Source organism: Artemia sp. Qi Xiang Cuo, chromosome 1 (genome assembly GCF_049724085.1).
Source record: "Artemia sp. Qi Xiang Cuo chromosome 1, ASM4972408v1, whole genome shotgun sequence".
Lineage (NCBI taxonomy): Eukaryota > Metazoa > Arthropoda > Branchiopoda > Anostraca > Artemiidae > Artemia > Artemia sp. Qi Xiang Cuo.
Genome location: NC_142794.1, coordinates 74439193 through 74451618, shown reverse-complemented (window position 1 = coordinate 74451618; position 12426 = coordinate 74439193).

Sequence of the window (12426 nt, the reverse complement as noted above, 5' to 3'; positions counted from 1 at the left end):
TGATGTTTGCAACACCAAGAATTTGTCTTTGTTGGTTTGAATGTCTAAAGTGTTTGTCTTTCTCTGTTTGTGTTTATGATTGTATTTGTTTGCATGTCTGGGTTGGTGTTTGCTAGTCCAATAATTTGTCTTTGTTGGTTTGAATGTATAAAGTGTCTGTCTTTCTTTATTTGTGTGTCTGATTCTAATAGTTTGCATGTCAGGGTTGGTGTTTGCAAGTCAAAGAATTTCTCATTGCTGCTTTGAATATCTAGAGTGTCTGTCTTTCTCTGTTTGTGGGTCTGAGTCTATTTGTTTGCATGTATTGGTTGGTGTTTGTAAGTCCAAGTATTTGTCTTTGTTGGTTTGAATGTCTAAATTGTCTGTGTTTCTCTGTTTGTATGTCTGATTCTATTTGTTTGCATGTCTGGGTTGGTGTTTGCAAGTCTAAGAATTTGTCATTGTTGCTTTGAATGTCTAAAGTGTCTGTCTATCTATGTTTTTGTGTCTGATTCTATTTGTTTGCATGTCCGGGTTGGTGTTTGAAAGTCCAAGTATTTGTCTTTGTTGGGTTGAATCCATAAAATGTCTGTCTTTCTCTGTTTGTGTGTCTGATTATATTTGTTTGCATGTCTGGGTTGGTGTTTACAAGTCCAAGAATTTGTCTTTGTTGGTTTGAATGTCTAAAGTGTCTGTATTTCTCTGTTTGTGTGTATGATTATATTTGTTTGCGTGTCTGCATTGGTGTTTGCAAGTCCAAGAATTTGTCTTTGCTGGTTTGAATGTATAAAGTGTCTGTCTTTCTCTGTTTGTGTGTCTGATTCTATTTGTTTGCGTGTCTGGGTTGTTGTTTGCAAGTCCAAGAATTTGTCTTTGTTGGTTTGAATGTCTAAAGTGTCTGTCTTTCTCTGTTTGTATGTTTGATTCTATTTGTGTATATGTCTGGGGTGGTGTTTTCACGTCCAACTATTTGTCTTTGCTAGTTTTAATGGCTAAAGTGTATCTCTTTGCCTGTTTGTGTGTCTGATTCTATTTGTTTGCATGTCTGGGTTGTTGTTTTCAACACAAAAAATGTATCTTTGTTGGTTTGAATGTCTAAAGTGTCGGTCTTTCTCTGTTTGTGTGTATGAATCTATTTGTGTGCATGTCTGGGTTGGTGTTTGCAAGTCCAAGAATTTGTCTTTGTTGTATTGAATGTCTAAAGTGTCTGTCTTTCTCTGTTTGTCTGTCTGATTCTATTTGTTTGCATGTCTGGGTTGGTGTTTTCAAGTCAAAGAATTTGTATTTGTTGGTTTGAATGACTAAAGTGTCTGTCTGTCTCTGTTTGTGTGTCTGATTCTATTTGTTTTCATGTCTGAGTTGTTGTTTGAAAGTCCAACAATTTGTCTTTGTTGGTTTGAATGTCTAAAGTGTCTGTATTTGTCTGTTTGTGTGTTTGATTCTATTTGTTTGCATGTCTGGGTTGGTGTTTGCTAGTCCAAGTATTTGTCTGTGATGGTTTGAATGTCTAAAGTGTATGTCTTTCTCTGTTTGTGTGTCTGATTCTATTTGTTTGCGTGTCTAGGTTGGTGTTTGCAAGTCCAAGAATTTGTCTTTGGTAGTTTGAATGTCTAAAGTGTCTGTCTTTCTCTGTTTGTGTGTCTGATTCTATTTGTTTGCATGTCTGGGTTGGTGTTTACAAGTCCAAGAATTTGTCTTTGTTGGTTTGAATGTCTAAAGTGTCTGTCTTTCTCTGTTTGTGTGTCGGATTCTATTTGTTTGCATGTCTGGGTTGGTGTTTGCAAGTCCAACTATTTGTCTTTGTTGGTTTGAATGCCTAAAGTGTCTGTCTTTCTCTGTTTGTGTGTCTGATTCTATTAGTTTGCATGTCTGGGTTGTGTTTGTAACTCCAAGAATTTGTCATTGTTGGTTTGAATGTCTAGAGTGTCTGTCTTTCTCTGTTTGTGTGTTTGATTCTATTTGTTTTCATGTCTGGGTTAGTGTTTGCAAGTCAAACTATTTGTATTTGTTGGTTTGAACTTCTAAAGTGTCTGTCTTTTTCTGTTTGTGCGTCTGATTCTATTTCTTTGAATGTCTGGGTTGGTGTTTGCAAGTCCAAGTATTTGTGTTTGTTGGTTTGAATGTCTAAAGTGTCTGTCTTTCTCTGTTTGTGTGTCTGATTCTATTTGTTTGCGTGTCTGGGTTGGTGTTTGCAAGTCCAATAATTTGTCTATGTTTGTTTGAATGTCTAAAGTGTCTGTCTTTCTGTGTTTTTTTGTATTATTATATTTTTTTGAATGTTTTGTTTGTTGTTTTAAAGTCAAATTATATGTCTTTGTTGTTTTGAATGTATAAACTGTCTATATCTCCCTTTTTCTGTGTCTGAGTATATTTCTTTGCGTGTCTGGGTTGGTGTTTGCAATTCCAAGTATTTGTCTTTGTTGGTTTGAATGTCTAAAGTGTCTGTCTTTCTCTGTTTGTATGTTTGATTCTATTTGTTTGCATGTCTGGGTTGGTGTTTGCAAGTCCAAGTATTTGTCTTTGTTGGTTTGAACGTCTAAAGTGACTGTCTTTCTCTGTTTGTATGTCTGATTCTATTTGTTTGCATGTCTGGGTTGGTGTTTGCAAGTCCAAGAATTTGTCTTTGTTGGTTTGAATGTCTAAAGTGTCTGTCTTTCTCTGTTTGTGTGTCGGATTCTATTTGTTTGCATGTCTGGGTTGGTGTTTGCAAGTCCAACTATTTGTCTTGGGTGGTTTGAAAGCCTAAAGAGTATGTCTTTCTCTGTTTGTGTGTCTGATTCTATTCGTTTGCATGTTGGGGTTGGTGTTTGCAAGTCCAAGAATTTGTCATTGTTGGTTTGAATGTCTATAGTGTCTGTCTTTCTCTGTTTGTGTGTCTGATTCTATTTGTTTGCATGTCTGGGTTGGTGTTTGCAAGTCCAAGTTTGTGTCTTTGCTGGTTTGAATGTCTAAAGTGTCTGTCTTTCTCTGTTTGTGTGTCTGATTCTATTTGTTTACATGTCTGGGTTGGTGTTTGCAAGTCCAAGAATTTTTCTTTGTTTGTTTGAATGTCTAAAGTGTCTGTCTTTCTCTGTTTGTGTGTCTGATTCTATTTGTTTGCATGTCTGGGTTGGTGTTTTCAAGTCAAAGATTTTGTCTTTGTTGGTTTGAATGTCGAAAGTGTCTGTCTTTCTCTGCTTGTGTTTATGATTCTATTTGTTTGCATGTCTGAGTTGGCGTTTGCACGTCAAAGTATTTGTCTTTGTTGTATTGAATGTGTAAAGTGTATCTCTTTCTATGTGTGTGTATATTAATCTATTTGTTCGCTTTTCTGTGTTGATGTTTTCAACTCCAATTATTTGTCTGTGTTTAAGTGAATGTCTTAAGTGTTTGTATTTCTCTGTTTGTGTTTATGATTGTATTTGTGTGAATGTCTGGGTTTGTGTTTTCAAGTGTAAGTAGTTTTCATTGTTTTTTTGACTGTATCTAGTGTCTGTATTACTCTATTTGTTTTTATGATTATAATAGTTTGCATGTCTGGGTTGGTGATTTCAAGTCAAATAGTTTCTCTTGGCTGGTTTTAATTTCTATAGTGTCTGTCTTTCTCTTTTTGTGGGTCTGATTCTATTTGTTTGTATGTCTTGGTTAGTGTTTTTAAGTCCAAGTATTTGTCTTTGTTGGTTTGAATGTCTAAAGTGTCCGTCTTTCTCTGTTTGTCTGTCTGATTCTATTTGTTTGCATGTCTGGGTTGGTGTTTGCAAGTTCAAGAATTTGTCATTGTTAGTTTGAATATCTAAAGTGTCTGTCTTTCTCTGTTTTTGTGTCTGATTCTATTTGTTTGCATGTCTGGGTTGGTGTTTGCAAGTCCAAGTATTTGTCTTTGTTGGTTTGAATGTATAAAATGTCTGTCTTTCTCTATTTGTGTGTCTGATTCTATTTGTTTGCATGTCTGGGTTGGTGTTTACAAGTCCAAGAATTTGTCTTTGTTGGTTTGAATGTCTAAAGTGTCTGTATTTCTCTGTTTGTGTGTCTGATTTTATTTGTTTGCGTGTCTGCATTGGTGTTTGCAAGTCCAAGAATTTGTCTTTGCTGGTTTGAATGTCTAAAGTGTCTGTCTCTCTCTGTTTGTGTGTATGATTCTATTTGTTTGCGTGTCTGGGTTGGTGTTTGCAAGTCCAAGAATTTGTCCTTATTGGTTTGAATGTCTAAAGTGTCTGTCTTTCTCTGTTTGTCTGTTTGATTCTATTTGTGTGCATGTCTGGGTTGGTGTTTGCAAGTCCAAGAATTTGTCTTTGTTTGTTTGAATGACTAAAGTGTCTGTATTTCTCTGTTTATGTGTATGATTCTATTTGTGTGAATGTCTGGGTTGTTGTTTGAAAAACCAAGAATTTGTCTTTGTTTGTTTGAATGTCTAAAGTGTATGTCTTTCTCTGTTTGTGTTTATGATTCTATTTGTGTCCATGTCTGGGTTGGTGTTTGCAAGTCCAAGAATTTGTCTTTGTTTTATTGAATGTCTAAAGTGTCTGTCTTTCTCTGTTTGTATGTTTGATTCTATTTGTTTGCATGTCTGGGTTGGTGTTTGCAAGTCCAAGAATTTGTCTTTGTTGGTTTGAATGCCTAAAGTGTCTGTCTTTCTCTGTTTGAGTGTCTGATTCTATTTGTTTACATGTCTGGGTTGGTGTTTGCACGTCTAAGAATTTGTCTTTGTTGGTTTGAATGTCTAAAGTGTCTGTCTTTCTCTGTTTTTGTGTCTGATTCTATTTGTTTGCATGTCTGGGTTGGTGTTTGCAAGGCCAAGTATTTGTATTTGATGGTTTGAATGTATAAAGTGTATGTCTTTCTCTGTTTGTGTGTCTGATTCTGTTTGTTTGAATGTCTAGGTTGGTGTTTGCAAGTCCAAGAATTTGTCTCTGTTAGTTTGAATGTCTAAAGTGTCTGTCTTTCTCTGTTTGTGTGTCTGATTTTAATTGTTTGCTTATCTTGGTGGGTGTGTGCAAGTCCAAGTATTTGTCTTTGTTGGATTGAATGTCTTAAGTGTCTGTCTTTCTCTGTTTGTGTGTCTAATTCTATTTGTTTGCATGTCTGGGTTGGTGTTTGCAAGTCCAACTATTTGTCTTTGTTGGTTTGAATGACTAAAGTGTCTGTCTTTCTCTGTTTGTGTGTCTGATTCTATTAGTTTGCATGTCGGGGTTGGTGTTTGCAAGTCCAAGAATTTGTCATTGTTGGTTTGAATGTCTATAGTGTCTTTCTTTCTCTGTTTGTTTGTTTGCATCTATGTGTTTGCATGTCTGGGTTGGTGTTTTCAAGTCCAATAATTTGTCTTTAATGGGTTGAACGTCTAAAGTGACTGTCGTTCTATGTTTGTAGGCACGACTGATTTTGAGTTCATGTATGGGTATTTGTTTGTAAGTCCAAGTATTTGTATTGGGTGGATTGAATGTCTAAAGTGTCTGTCTTTCTCTGCTTGTATGTCTGATTCTATTTGTTTGCATGTCTGGGTTGGTGTTTGCAAGTCCAAGAATTTGTCTTTGTTAGTTTGAATGTCTAAAGTGTCTGTCTTTCTCTGTTTGTGTGTCTGATTCTATTTGTTTGCATGTCTGGGTTGATGTTTGCAACACCAAGAATTTGTCTTTGTTGGTTTGAATGTCTAAAGTGTATGTCTTTCTCTGTTTTTGTGTATGATTTTATTTGTTTGCATGTCTGGGTTGGTGTTTGCAAGTCCAAGAATTTGTCTTTGTTGGATTGAATGTCTAAAGTGTCTGTCTTTCTTTGTTTTTGTGTCTGATTCTATGCGTTTGCATGTCGGGGTTGGTGTTTGCAAGTCCAAGAATTTGTCATTGATGGTTTGAATGTCTAGAGTGTCTGTCTTTCTCTGTTTGTGTGTCTGATTCTATTTGTTTGTATGTCTTGGTTAGTGTTTGCAAGTCCAAGTATTTGTCTTTGTTTGTTTGAATGTCTAAAGTGTCTGTCTTTCTCTGTTTGTATGTCTGATTCTATTTTTTTGCATGTCTGGGTTGGTGTTTGCAAGTCTAAGAATTTGTCATTGTTGCTTTGAATGTCTAAAGTTTATGTCTTTCTCTGTTTGTGTGTCTGATTCTATTTGTTTGCATGTCTGGGTTGGTGTTTGCAAGTCCAAGTATTTGTCATTGTTGGTTTGAATTTATAAAGTGTCTGTCTTTCTCTATTTGTTTGTCTGATTCTATTTGTTTGCATGTCTGGGTTGGTGTTTACAAGTCCAAGAATTTGTCTTTGTTGGCTTTAATGTCTAAAGTGTATGTATATCTCTGTTTGTATGTTTGATTTTATTTGTTTGCGTGTCTGGGTTGGTGTTTGCAAGTCCAAGAATTTGTCTTTGCTGGTTTGAATTGCTAAAGTGTCTGTCTTTCTCTGTTTGTGTGTCTGATTCTATTTGTTTGCGTGTCTGGGTTGGTGTTTGCAAGTCCAAGAATTTGTCTTTGTTGGTTTGAATTTCTATAGTGTCTGTCTTTCTCTGTTTTTATGTTTGATTCTATTTGTGTGAATGTCTGGGTTGGTGTTTGCAAGTCCAAGAATTTGTCTTTGTTTGTTTGAATGTCTAAAGTGTCTGTATTTCTCTGTTTGTGTGTTTGATTCTATTTGTTTGCATGTCTGGGTTGGTGTTTGCAACACCAAGAATTTGTCTTTGTTGTTTTTAATGTATAAAGTGTATGTCTTTTTATGTTTGTATGTTTGATTATAATTGTGTTATTGTCTGTGTCGGTGTTTGCAAGTAAAAGAATTTTTCATTAGTGGATTTAACGACTAAAGATTATCTATTTCTCTGTTTGTATATTTGATTATATTTGTTTGCATATCCGGGTTGGTGTTTGCAAGTCTAATTATTTTTCTTTATTGGTTTGAACGTCTAAAGTGTCTGTCTTTCTCTGTTTGTGTGTCTGATTAGATTTGTTTTAATGTCTGGGTAGGTGTTTGCAAGTCCAAGAATTTGTCTTTGTTGGTTTGTTGTCTAAAGTGTCTGTCTTTCTCTGTTTGTATGTCTGATTCTATTTGTTTGCGTGTCTGGGTTGGTGTTTGCAAGTCCAAGAATTTGTCTTTGTTAGTTTTAATGTCTAAAGTGTCTGTATTTGCGTGTTTGTGTTTTTGATTCTATTTGTTTGCATGTCTGGGTTGTTGTTTGCAACACAAAAAAAGTGTCTTTGTTGTTTTGAATATCTGAAGTGCTTGTCTTTCTCGGTTTGTGTGTATGATTCTATTTGTTTGCTTGTCTGGGTTGGTGTTTGCAACTCCAAGTATTTGTCTTTGTTGGTTTGAACGTCTAAAGTGTCTGTCTTTCTCTGTTTGTATGTCTGATTCTTTTTGATTGCATGTCTGGGTTTATGTTTGCAACTCCATGAAATTGTCTTTGTTTGTTGGGATGTATAAAGTGTCCATTTGTCCCTGTTTTTGTGTATTATTCTATTTGTTTGCATATCTGGGTTGGTGTTTGCAAGTCCAACTATTTGTCTTTCTTGGTTTGAATTCCTAAAGTGTCTGTCTTTCTCTGTTTGTGTGTCTGATTCTATTAGATTGCATGTCGGGGTTGTGTTTGTAAGTCCAAGAATTTCTCTTTGCTGGTTTGAATGTCTAAAGTGTCTGTCTTTCTCTGTTTGTGTGTCTGATTCTATTTGTTTGTATGTCTTGGTTCGTGTTTGTAAGTCCAAGTATTTGTCTTTGTTGGTTTGAATGTATAAAGTGTCTGTTTTTCTCTGTTTGTGTGTCTGATTCTATTTGTTTGCATGTCTGGGTTGGTGTTTGCAAGTCCAACCATTTGTCTTTGTTGGTTTGAATGCCTAAAGTGTCTGTCTTTCTCTGTTTGTGTGTCTGATTCTAATCGTTTGCATGTCGGGGTTGGTGTTTGCAAGTCCAAGAATTTGTCATTGTTGGTTTGAATGTATAAAGTGTCTGTCTTTCTCTATTTGTGTGTCTGATTCTATTTGTTTGCATGTCTGGGTTGGTGTTTACAAGTCCAAGAATTTGTCTTTGTTTGTTTGAATGTCTAAAGTGTATGTCGTTGTCTGTTTTTGTTTTTGATTATATTTTATTGCATGTCTGTGTTGATGTTTGCAACACCAAGAATGTTCCTTTGTTGGTTTGAAAGTCTAAAGTGACGGTCTTTCTCTGTTTGTTTGTATGATTCTATTTGTGTGCATGTCTAGGTTGGTGTTTGCAAGTCCGAGAATTTGTCTTTGTTGGATTGAATGTCTAACGTGTCTGTCTTTCTCTGTTTTTGTGTCTGATTCTATTTGTTTGCATGTCTGGGTTGGTGTTTGCAAGTCCAAGAATTTTTCTTTGTTGGTTTGAATATCAAAAGTGTCTGTCTTTCTCTGTTTGGATATCTGAATCTAGTTGTTTGAATTTCTGGATTGGTGTTTGCAAGTCCAAGAATTTGTCTTTGTTGGTTTGAATGCCTAAAGTGTCTGTGTTTCTCTGTTTGTGTGTCTGATTCTATTTGTTTACATGTCTGGGTTGGTGTTTGCAAGTCCAACTATTTGTCTTTGTTGGTTTGAATGCCTAAAGTGTCTGTCTTTCTCTGTTTGTGTGTCTGATTCTATTCGTTTGCATGTCGTGGTTGGTGTTTGCAAGTCCAAGAATTTGTCATTGTTGGTTTGAATGTCTAAAGTGTCTGTCTTTCTCTGTTTGTGTGTCTGATTCTATTTGTTTGCATGTCTTGGTTAGTGTTTGTAAGTCCAAGTATTTGTCTTTGCTGGTTTGAATGTCTAGAGTGTCCGTCTTTCTTTGTTTGTGTATATGATTCTATTTTTTTGCATGTCTGGGTTGGTATTTGTAAGTTAAAGAATTTATCATTGTTACTTTGAATGTATATATTGTCTATCTTTCTCTGTTTGTGTGTCTGATTCTATTGGTTTGCATGTCTGGGTTGGTGTTTGCAAGTCCAAGTATTTGTCTTTGTTGGTTTGAATGTCTAAAGTGTCTGTCTTTCACTATTTGTGTGTCTGATTCTATTTGTTTGCATGTCTGGGTACAAGTCCAAGAATTTGTCTTTGTTGGTTTGAATGTCTAAAGTGTCTGTCTTTCTCTGTTTTTGTGTCTGATTCTATTTGTTTGCATGTCTGGGTTGATGTTTACAAGTCCAAGTATTTGTCTTTGTTGGTTTGAATGTCTAAAGTGCCTGTCTTTCTCTGTTTGTGTGTCTGATTGTATTTGTTTGCATGTCTAGGTTGGTGTTTGCAAGTCCAAGAATTTGTTTTTGTTGGTTTGAATGTCTAAAGTGTTTGTCTTTCTCTGTTTGTGTGTTTGATTCTATTTGTTTGCATGTCTGGGTTGGTGTTTGCAAGTTCAAGAATTTATCTTTGTTGGTTTGAATGTCTAAAGTGTCTGTCTTTCTCTGTTTGTGTGTCTGATTCTATTTGTTTGCATGTCTGGATTGGTGTTTGCAAGTCTAAGTATTTGTCTTTGTTGGTTTGAATGTCTAAAGTGTCTGTCTTTCTCTGTTTGTGTGCCTGATTTTATTTGTTTGCATGTCTGGGTTGATGTTTGCAAGTCAAAGAATTTGTCTTTGTTGGTTTGAATGTCTAAAGTGTCAGTCTTTCTCAGTTTCTATGTCTGATTTTATTTGTTTGCATGTCTGGGTTAGTGTTTGCAAGTCCAAGTATTTGTCTTTGTTGGTTTGAATGTCTAAAGTGTCTGTCTTTCTCTGTTTGTGTGTTTGATTCTATTTGTTTGCATGTCTGGGTTGGTGTTTGCAAGTTCAAGAATTTGTCTTTGTTGGTTTGAATGTCTAAAGTGTCTGTCTTTCTCAGTTTTTTTTTCTGATTCTATTTATTTGCATGTCTGGTTTGGTGTTTACAAGTCCAAGTATTTGTCTTTGTTGGTTTGAAAGTCTAAAGTGTCTGTCTTTCTCTGTTTGTGTGCCTAATTTTATTTGTTTGTATGTCTGGGTTGGTGTTTGCAAGTCCAAGAATGTGTCTTTGTTGGTTTGACAGTCTAAAGTGTCTGTCTTTCTCTGTTTGTTTGTCTGATTCTATTTGTTTGCATGTCTGGGTTGGTGTTTGCAAGTCCAAGTATCTGTCTTTGTTGGTTTGAATGTCTAAAGTGTCTGTTTTTCTCTGTTTATGTGGCTGATTCTATTTGTTTCCATGTCTGGGTTGGTGTTTGCAAGTCCAAGAATTTGTCTTTGTTGGTTTGAATGTGTTAAGTGTCTGTCTTTCTCTGTTTTTGTGTCTGATTCTATTTGTTTGCATGTCTGGGTTGGTGTTTGAAAGTCCAAGAATGTGTATTTGTGAGTTTGAATGTCTAAAGTGTCTGTCTTTCTCTGTTTACATGTCTGATTCTATTTTTTTCCATGTCTGGGTTGGTGTTTGCAAGTCCAAGTATTTGTCTTTGTTAGTTTGAATGTCTAAAGTGTCTGTCTTTCTCTGTTTGTGTGTCTGATTCTATTTTTTTGTATGTCTGGGTTGGTGTTTGCAAGTCCAAGAATTTGTATTTGTTTGTTGGAATGTCTAAAGTGTCTGTTTTTCTCTGTTTGTGTGTCTGATTCTATTTGTTTGCATGTCTGGGTTGATGTTTGCATGTCCAAGTATTTGTCTTTGTTGGTATGAATGTCTAAAGTGTCTGTCTTTCTCTGTTTGTGTGTCTGATTCTATTTGTTTGCATGTCTGGGTTGATGTTTGCAAGTTCAAGAATTTGTCTTTGTTGGTTTGAATGTCTTAAGTGTCTATCTTTCTCTGTTTGTGTGTCTGATTCTATATGAATGCATGTCTGGGTTGGTGTTTGCATGGCCAAGTATTTGTCTTTGTTAGCTTGAATGTGTAAAGTGTCTGTCTTTCTCTGTTTGTGTGTCTGATTCTATTTGTTTGCATGTCTGGGTTGGTTTTTGCAAGTCTAAGAATTTGTGTTTGTTGCTTTGAATATATAAAGTGTGTGGCTTTCTCTGTTTTTTTGGCTGTTTCTATATTTTTGAATGTCTGGGTTGGTGTTTGAATGTACAATAATTTGTCTGTGTTTGTTTTAATGTCTAAAGTGTCTGTCTTTCTCTGTTTGTGTGTCTGATTCTATTTGTTTTCGTGTCTGGGTTGGTGTTTGCAAGTCCAAGAATTTGTCTTTGTTAGTTTGAATGTCTAAAGTGTCTGTGTTTCTTTGTTTGTGTGTCTGTTTCCACTGTTTTACGTGTCTGGGCTAGGGTTTTCAAGTCCAAGTATTTCTCATTGTTGTATTGTACGTTTAAAGTGTCTGTCTTTCTCTATTTGCGTGGCTGATTCTATTTTTTTGCATGTCTGGGTTGGTGTTTGCAAGTCCAAGAATTTGTCTTTTTTGGTTTGAATGTCTAAATTGTCTGTCTTTCTCTGTTTGTGTGTCTGATTCTATTTGTTTGCATGTCTGGGTTGGTGTTTGCAAGTCCAAGTATTTCTCTTTGTTGGTTTGAATGTCTAAAGTGTCTGTCTTTCTCTATTTGTGTGTCTGATTCTATTTGTTTGCATGTCTAGATTGGTGTTTGCAAGGCCAAGAGTTTGTCATTGTTGGTTTGAATGTCTAAAGTGTCTGTTTTTCTCTGTTTGTGTGTCTGATTCATTTGTTTGCATGTCTGGGTTGGTGTATGCAAGTCCAAGTATTTGTCTTTGTTGGTTTGAATGTCTAAAGTTTCTGTCTTTTTCTGTTTGTGTGTCTGATTCTATTTGTTTGCATGTTTGGGTTGGTGTTTGCAAGTCAAAGAATTTGTCTTTGTTGGTTTGAATGTCTAAAGTGTCTGTCTTTCTCTGTTTGTGTGTCTGATTCTATTTGTTTGCATGTCTGGGTTGGTGTTTGCAAGTCCAAGTATTTGTCTTTGTTGGTTTGAATGTCTAAACTGTCTGTTTTTTTCTGTTTGTTTGTCTGAATCTATTTGTTTGCATGTCTGGGTTGGTGTTTGCAAGTCCAAGAATTTGTCTTTGTTGGTTTGAATGTCTAAAGTGTCTGTCTTTGTTTGTGTGTCTGATTCTATTTGTTTGCATGTCTGGGTTGGTGTTTGCAAGTCAAAGTATTTGTCTTTGTCGGTTTGAATGTCTAAAGCGTTGCTCCCACGGCGTCAATAAAGTTAATAAAACTGTCCATAAAGTTAATAAACCTTTTTCCTCTTATAACTTTATTGACTTTATGGTTGTCGGAAAGATGTTAAACTTTATTTAACTTTTTCCGGAAAGTCAGGAAAGTTTAGCCAATAGGAGAAGACTTTAGGAAAATTTAAATTCAGCTAAAAGAGACTAATTAGATAGCCAGTCTTGAACTTCTTTTCTCTAATCTGTGGAACATTGATATGTGGAACAATGAAGCAGAAGACTTGCTTATTTCATTGTGAGAAATAAATCTTCACAAAGGGAACATAAGGACAGAATTTGTGTTGAAAATGCATTCAAGGAAATGAGTGAAGTTATCACTCATTTATTAATTAAATTTAAAAGTAAAAACAACATCTAACTTAAGACAAACTTTTTAAATTGAAAAAAGTTATCAAAA